Source organism: Trichosurus vulpecula, chromosome 3, assembly GCF_011100635.1.
Source record: "Trichosurus vulpecula isolate mTriVul1 chromosome 3, mTriVul1.pri, whole genome shotgun sequence".
In the NCBI taxonomy this organism is placed as follows: domain Eukaryota; kingdom Metazoa; phylum Chordata; class Mammalia; order Diprotodontia; family Phalangeridae; genus Trichosurus; species Trichosurus vulpecula.
Window position 1 is genome coordinate 186,457,754 of NC_050575.1, and position 9,572 is coordinate 186,467,325.

Below are 9,572 nucleotides of genomic sequence, written 5' to 3' on the forward strand. Positions count from 1 at the left end.
ATGATAGGGTTCTTAATCTGGGGTCTGTAAACTTTTTTGTAATACTAATTGGTTTCCTTTGTAACCCTATGTATCTTATTTTATGCATTTAAAAATATTATCCTTAGAAGAGGTCCATAGGCCACACCAGATTGCCAAAGAGGTTCAAAAACATTAAAAACCCCTGCCTTTGAGGGAGGAATTGGACTCTATAAGGAGAAAGTAGGTTTTTTTTTTGTTTTTTGTTTTTTTTTTGCTCCAAGGAATCATTTTGCAGATTTTTGGTGCTACAAGATAGTAGGAGGAATGAAACTAGTAATGAAGAGAGGAAGACAAGATGAGTGGTGGGATTTGGTGAGTCTTTGCTGAGGACCACCAAAGCAGCCGTATGTGATAGAAAGCCTCTCTAGGTTGGTCAAAACTATTCACTTCTGGTAATTCAAAAGGGGACAAATGGCATCAGTTGTCAGGGAACCAATGGGAGAAAGGAGTGAAGGAGACAGAGAAGATAGAGGAAGAGAAGAAATAGATGTTGTAGCAATAAGGGAGCTGTTGCTTTTCCCCTGAAATTTGTACCCATGCTAGATTTACAAATGTGGCATAGAACTAAATGGAAAGAATGAATAAGCCTTTTTAACAGGGGAGCTGTTTAGGTCATTCAGTCTACTTAGTCAGACTTTAAAATTTCATAACATAAAAAAAGACAAAAGGGAGTAAAGTTGATGCAAATTATTTATTTATATGTATGTGATTCTTTGGTCTTGTAAAATCAAGATACTCTCCATGTTCCATGGTAACCAACGAGCATTAATCTTCTGCCCTATTGTATTCATTCATAGAAACTCTTTTTGTCAGACTGGATGCAATTCCACCTCCCTGGCATTCATTCATTGCTGTAGTTCTGTTGTGCCAGTGGCTTCCATTCAATAGTCCCCAAGAGCCAGTCAGCAAGAGAGGAGGACAGAACCAGGCTACATCTTTCTGACCTTCTTCAGGAGGGAAATGCTTATTAGCATAGAAGAAGCTAGTCATTTATCCATTTTGCAAATTAAATATTCATGCAGCTGTTTACAGTGTTACACAGAGCTCATCAATGCAGCCTTATCCTTGTACATTATCACTTTCAAGGATGAAGTTTTGCCCATAGCCTTATAATTCCTTTTTTTAAAAACAGATTCTACTTTTCTGTTTGCTGATGATACAAAGTCAACTGCAAGTCATGAGATATGTAAGAGGCAACTTGGCTCTGAAGTGTTTAGCCTAAAGCCAGTTTAGTAATAAGGTTAAGAAACTTGAAGCAAACACAATACATATGTAGATTACAATGTTGCTGTTGTTTGTAAAATCTACTTTCACAAAATAGACCCAAGCTGGAAGGAAAAAAGAAATAAATTTTAGCTCAAAATGCAGTTAAAGCTACAGTGTCATTGAGTGAATATGGAAGTGTGTAAAAGAAGATGACCAAGATGTTTATGAATATAAAAAAGAAAGGAAATTTAATATTTTACTTTAAAATGCTTTTACTTAAATTATTAATATGAGTGAAGTACATATGAACCGTGATTTCTCTTCTGGATAGGAACTAGACCTGTAATTTCATTCATAGAGGGAAATGCTTGGTGAGTAAACTCCTTCTACCAATGCAAATCAGTGCCTCCCCTTCAACTTAGTCTTAGAGAATTGTCTAAAACACTGAGAAGTTACATATGTTACCCTGGTTCATATGGGATTAGAATGTGTCCAGCTCAGTACCTGGAACCCAAGTTTTCCTGATTCCAAGTTCTCTATCCATTACTCCGTACTGATTCTTACAATGACTATACCTGTGTAGATGAGAGGATCATCAGGTTAGAATTGAAAGGGACCTGAGAGGTCAAGTCTAGCACCTTCATTTTATAACTAAGGAAACTGTGGCTCAGAGAGATGAAGTTACTTCCCTAGGCCAAGGTGATATTATATCCAGGTGCTATCATTCAAAGCCCAGCCTTCTTACAATAGATAAATAGATACATAGGTAGGTACCTAGATGTTAGATGGTTGGATAGATAGATGTACCTATTGATAGATTCCAAGGGCCTACTATATCAGACAATGGAATTATATAAAGTGTTAAGAAAGACATAGGAAATCCAAACTCCAGAAATTAAGCAACTTGCACAGAATCATAGATGTGGCTTATGTTGGAGACAGGATTTGTTGTTATTGTTGCTGCTTTTAATCTAATGTACAGTTTCATCATTTTGGGGGCCCTCTCTGTGAGGAGCTCTACCAATGCAGATTGGTGCCTTCTCTGAAATTTAAACTCTTAGAGAGTTGCCTCTAGCATGAGAGGTTAAATGATTTGCCCAAGGAGGGTCAACCAACCAGTATGTATCAAAGGCAGGACTTGAACTCAAGTACTCCTGATTTAAATGTCAACTCTATCCTTTACTGATGTGACCTCTCCATTAGTTATATGGGAAAATTGACTTAATGATATCATATATCTAAGTTTTAAAAATTGTAATATAACAAAGTCTCAAGACTCTGAAGGGACCTCAGAGCTTATCTAGTACATCCCATACCTGGGCAGAAGATCCTTAATACCTCCGACAAGTACATACTTACTACACATATACGCAGACAATTTTGCTACTTGAGAAATTGACTTATTCCTCCTCCCTTCTCTATGTTCATGTATTTTTTTCCAATCTGGACAACTTTTATTTTGTTCTTCTCTTTCTATGCTTATTCCTGATGTTTCCCTCCATTATAACCCAGTACTTTTTTTCAGTAAGGCTCCCGCCTGGTTCAATTATTTTACTTATTTACATGAACTTATTAGACTGATGCTGTGGATCAGGCATGACTCAGACAAATCTGGTGGTTCAGACTTGTTATCAGAAAGAAATGAGAGACTTGAAGCCAATTTAACACCTACCTCTGGGAGTTATGAGGATAAAATGAGACAATAGTTGGAAAGTGTTTGTAAACCTTAAAGCACTATATAAATGCCAGCCTAGTATTAGTTAGCAGTAAAAAATAGTTTACTTAATAATAATATGGAAGAGGAGGGGAGCCAAGATGGCAGAATAAAGACAGGGACTCTCCTGACCTCTTCCTCAAATCCCTCCAAAACCTTTAAATAATGTCTCTAAACAAACCACATTGCTACAGAACCCATAAAAATGGAGTGAAACAATTTTCCAGACAAGACAATTTAAAAGGTTGGCAAGAAAGGTTTGTTGCTCCAGGATGTGAGAGGAATATAGTCTGGTGCAGGCCACACTATAGCAGACTGCACCCCAGAAAGCCAGGAGCATGCTTCTGTGCAATTCGAATCAGTGTCACAGTGGCAATTTCCAACCTCTCAGGCCATAGACAGGGGATCAGAAAACAGGTCAAAAGATTTACAGGGGTCCCTTGCTGGCACTAGGGGCAGGACTCTGTTGCAATGCCTATAATTGGTTCTGGGTTGGAATCCTGGTCTTAGTAACAGTGTGAAGAGGAGTACTAGCACAGCAGAGCTTATGGATGCTGGGGAGCAGGGACCCTAGTCACAGATCCAGGGTTGAAAAGAGTGGTTATGGTTGCTCACAAACCAGTGTGCAGTTCAGAAGAGAGCTAAAAATACTTTTCCCTAGATCATACAAACTTGGAAGAGCCAAAAACTTACAGGTCTCCAGAATTGCCTCTGAAAACAGCTGCAGAAAAAAACCTGAAACTTGGAACAATACCCCTTCCACTTGGGAAGCTGAGCCGCAGTTTAGCAAGAAATAGGCTAGAAAATGAGTAAACAGGAAAAAAATTCTGACCATACAAAGTTCCTATAGTGACAAGGAAGATCAAAACACGCACTCAGAAGACAATTACATCCAAAGTCTCAAGGAAAAATATGAATTGGTCCCACACCATGGAAGAGATAAAAAAGAATTTTAAAAATCAGGAAAAAGAGATAGAGGAAAAATAGAGAAGAGAAATGAGAGTGATACAAGAAAATCATGAAAAAAGAGTTAACATCTTGGTAAAGGAGGCACAAAAAATACTGAAGAAAATAAAACCTCAAAAAACAGAATACGCCAAATGGTAAAAGAAGCACAAAAATCCAATGATAAGAAGAATACCTTAAAAAGTAGAATTGATCAAATGGAAAAAAGATACACAATTCACTGAAGAAAATAATTCCTTAAAAATTAGAATTGGGCAAGTGGAAACTAATGACTTTATGAGATGGCAACAATCAAAAAAAATGAAAAGAATGAAAAAATAGAAGAAAATGTGAAATATCTCATTGGAAAGACAACTGACTTGGAAAATAGATCCAGGAGAGATGATTTAAGAATGATTGGACTATATGAAAGTCATAATAAAAAGGAGTCTAGACTCCCATTCTGGACCTCTTTCAAAGACATTCCTCACCTACTCTCTTCCCCCATTTCCCCCTACTTCCTCCCCATCCCCACCAACAGCATGAATACAAGAATAGCCAACCAGGATTCAGATTAGTGGTGAAGTCTACAACTGTGATTTTAAAAATACTTTATATGCATACAATGATTTTCCAAGCACTTCACAAATATGCAGCTGGGAAATAAGATATACAGGCAATGGGGTACAGAAATCTATCTTGCCCTGCAGGAAAATAGAAGGGAATGGGGTTAAGAGAAGTGGGGGATGTGATAGAAGGGAAGGCAGATTGGGGGAAGGCGTAATCAGAATGCACACTCTCTTGAGGTGGGGAGAGCAGAGAGATGGGGAGAAAATTTGGAACTCAACATCCTGTGAAAGTGAATGTTAAAAACTAAAAATAAATTAACAATAAAAAAATAAGACTTCATTTCCCAAACATGTAGAAAACCTAGTTAAATTTATAGAAATAAGAGCCATTCCTCAATTGATAAATGGTCAAACTGTATGAACAGGCAGTTTTCAGACAAAGTAATCAAAGCTATCTCTAGTCGTATAAAAATATTCTAACTAACTAGTGATGAGGGAAAATTGAATTAAATCAACTCTGAGGTATTACCTCACATCTGCCAGATTGGCTAATACGACAGAAAAGGAAAAAGACATATGTTGGAGGGGATGTGGGAAAGTTAAAACACTAATGTACTATTGGTGAAGTTGTATACTGATTCAACCATTCTGGAGAGCAGTTTGGAACTATGCCCAAAGGGCTATGAAACTGTACATACGTATCCTTTGACCAAACAATGCTACTACTAGGTCTGTATCCTGAAGAGATAACAAACAAAAAGGAAAATGTGTACAAAAATATTTATAGCAGCTCTTTTAGTGGTGGCAAAGAATTGGAAAGTGAGCATATGTCCATCAATTGGGGAATGACTGAATATGTTATTATATATGATTGTGATGGCATACTATTGTGCTTTAAGAAATGATAAGCAGGATACTCTCCAAAAAAATGGAAAGATTTACATGAACTGACGCAAAGTAAAATGAGTATAACCAGGAGAACATTGTACACTGTAACAGCAACATGATATGATGATCAACTATAAATAATTTAGTTATTCTCAGCAATACAATGATCCAGTACAATTCTGTAGGACTTATTACGAAAGGTGCTGTCCATCTCCAGAAGAAGAACTGGTAGAGCCTGAATGCAGATCAAAGATACTTTTTCTTTATATTCTTTATTTTTCTTGGTGTTTTTTCATCAGTGTTTTCTTTCACAGCACTGATTCAAGATGTTCCTTGATGATGCCAATTACCCTACCACCTTTTCTCCATAAGAAAATGAATCTGGTCAGAAGGATGGGTTGAATTAGAAGGTGTATTAACTCACACAGTAGAGAGATAGTCCAAAAGGCACCAACTTCTTGTGAGTGGTTTTGTTTTGTTTATGCCTTAGGTGAATAGGATGCATGAACAGTCTGAGTCTTAAACTCTTGTACCAAGTTTCAGGGACAACTTCCCAGATGTCTAAGGGAAAGTTAGCCTTGACTATATGCCATAGACTCTAGAAGATATTGTTTCTATCACAAATGGAATAATATCTTAGAGTTTAGAAATATCTTAGAGGTCATCCAATCCAATCCCTAGATGAAGCGCAAATCCCCTCCAAATCATCTCTCTAAAATAATCATGCACCTTTTGCCGTTCTAGATAGATAGATAGTAAGTAACAGAAATATTCAATTACAAGAAACTCACTTCCCTTTTAAATAATCCATTCCATTTTTAATAGTTTCATTATAAGGAAAATAGTCCTTATTTCAACATAAAATATTCTTCTCTGTAATTACAACTTGTTGGTCTAGTTCTACCCTTTGGGGCCAAAAATAATATACTTGAATAAAGCTATCATTTATACACACCCTGCCCATCTGCCACCAATATTCTGTTTCTAAGAATAAACATTTCCAAATAATTCAATCCATCCATCAATGCCATGGTTCTGAGTTCTCTCACCATCCAAGTCAACCATTTCTAGACATGCCTCAGTATAAAAATATCCTTTCAAATACCTGGCAACTAGAAATTAACACCATACTCCACACATGGGCTAATCATGGCAGAGCACGATGAGGCCATCACTTCCTTGGTTCTAGATACTGTGCATCTATGAATGCAGCCTAAGGTAATATTAGGCTTGGGGGGTGCCTGATGATCCCAAAACACTATAACTTCCAGGTCTGTTTTGTATGAATTATTATCTAGTTATACCTTCTCAATATTGCGCATGTGAGGTTGAAATTTAGTAGAGAAAAAGGTAAAAGCCAATATTTCCTTTTATTAAATTTTTCTGTTAGATACAGCTAAATGGATTTAGTTTAAATTTTTATTACCTCAATTCTTTTGTCAATCATGTTAGTTGCCCTCACCATTTTCCCGTGAAATGTAAATTTGGTAGATTTGTCATTAGCCCTCAAACAATCATTGATTAAAAAAAAACCTGAATACAGCTAAGCCAGAGATAGATCTTCGTAGTATTCTCCTAGAGATTTCCTATCTTCTACATTCAAATCCTGCCTCAGACACTTAGTAACTGTGTGACCTTGGGCAAGTCACTTAACCTCTCCCAGTTTCAGTTTTCCCATTGGTAAAATGGGGGTAACAATAGCACCACCTATCTCACAGAGTTGTTGTAAGGATCGAATGAGGTAACATATAAAATGCTTTGCAAACCTTAAAACACTATATAAATGATAGCTTTAGTCATCACGATCATAGCAATACATTAATTAATACTTTTTGAGGGTTAGATTAAGCAATCCCTTTGGAGACCAGACCTCCTAATTGTTTCATCATCCAATCCGTATCTTCCCAAACTGTTCATAAGGATATTGCATGTAAGAAGCAGCTAGGTGGTATAATGGATAGGGCACTGGACCTGGAGACAAGAAGACCTGAGTTGAAATCTCAAGCCCCTCAACAACTATTTGCCTCAGTTTCCTCATCTGTAAAATGAAGATAATAATAACATGTACCTCCCAAAGTTATTGTGAAGATAAAATGAGATATTTGTAAAATACCTGGCAAATCTTAAAATGCTATTTGTTGTTATTTATTATTTTAAGATAATGGAATGGAAAGGGTATACACATTGTTCTAGATTTCCAGTCACTCTCTTCTCCAATCTAACCTCCACACAGCTGCTTCATTAACAGCCTTAAAATATAGATCTGACAACACACAATATCCTGACTCAAAAATACCTAGTGACTTCCCTTTGACTTTCAGACAAAACAGAAAATCATTAGTTTGGCATTTAAATATCTCCAATGTCTTGCCCCCTATTGCCTTGCCTTCTTCATCTAATTTCATATAATTCCTTTTCACATACTATGATCTTCCTGGATGCCACCAAACACACACACATACACACACACACACACACACACACGCACAGACACCATTCCATCTCCTTGTATCGACAAGTGGTACTCCAAATTTGAAACCCTATCTCTTCCCTCTGATTCCTAAAATCTCTTCCTTCTTTCAATGTACATACATCTTCAGGACCACCTCCTATGCAGGCCTTTTACTCCTTAGGGTTAATGGTTAGTACTCTCTCACTAGAAATTACTGCATGGTACTTGGTATGTATTTTGTGTTTACTTAATCGAGTACATATTGTATTACCTCAGTAGAATGTAAGCTCCTTCAGGACAGGGACCATTTCATTTTATTGTATCTTAGGACCTGGGACAGTGTCTCATAGTTAGTAGGCACTCAATGAAAATTGGCTGAATTTAACCAAATGTATTTTCCTCAAGTAACTTAATGGTTGAGTTATAATAATAAACAAAAGTTATAGAGTGACACAAAGTTAACAAGGTGCTTTATATACATTATCTCCTTTCATCTTCACAGTAGCCCTGGAGAAAGATAATATAGGGATTATAATTCATGATTTTACAAATAAGGAAATAGCAATTGAAGGAGATTGAGCAATTACTTAGGGTTACCCAGCTACAAGTACCAGAAGCACTACTTGAACCCAGGTCTTCCTGATTCCAAATCCAATCCTTTATTCATAATAGCAGAGTACCTCTCAGTAACCTTGTCACACTGGTTATGTAACAGTGGGAAAATTATATTATGTTTCAGTTTATAGTTTCATAAAATAAGAATGATAATAATCATATCTGATCTACCAACCTCAAAGGTTTGGTATAAGAATTAAATTAGTTTGTATGACATTTACCTGTGATTTTATCTGTACTCCTCCACTGATGCAAGACACAGCCCCTCTGGACCTCTTTCCATTAAATTGTTTTCTTGGTTTTTCCATCCTCTCCTTCCAACCCCCACAGAGAAATCCATTAAAGCACTGGAAGCCTTCTTCTAGAGTCATTTTAATATTTATTGAATACCAATGTTGCTCTCAAGCTGTCTATATGTCATCCTTTGCCCTTAATACACTATCTGTCCCAATTCCTTTTCTGTTCATCCATTGCAGCATTTCTTACTTAAAAATCCTTGACAATAATAGACTGACACCTGGTAATATCCACTATGCATTTTAGTATGATGCTTTGGGTCACTTTAAATTTTGATTCTTTAGAATCCATGGTGTTTATGATTAACCAAGACAAATAGATGAGCTTCTGCCATACCATGTAATTTGTTTACTATATTCATTCAGATTTAAAAGGACTTTCACCTATATTATGTTGTATTAGTACCTAGGCAAATGTAAGTTGCAATTATCAACATTGACTATTTGAGAGAGCTATAATTTTGTCAATATGGAACCTCTTCATCTCCTACCACCACCCCAACACACATAGACATGGTGATATTTAGGAGATAATAACATTATAATAATAATTCATATTATATAGGTAAATTTACATAACTTGAAATTACTGAAGTCTTAAACATGTTCTATCTAGCATTGATTATCATCCTATCAATCTATTTATCAACACTCCTTTGGGTCCAGTTGGTCAGTCAATTTGGAGCCCATTTAATTTTATCATCATCTAGTTCCCGTCTTCAAAAATTGTCCACTAGGTTTGAGGTTCATGGAGAACTGCATCTACATTACTATATTTATTCTTCTCAACGACCCTGGCTGGGGTATAATCTATAATAAAAATTTATAGTTGAATAAACTGAGGCTTAGAACAATCAAGTAACTTG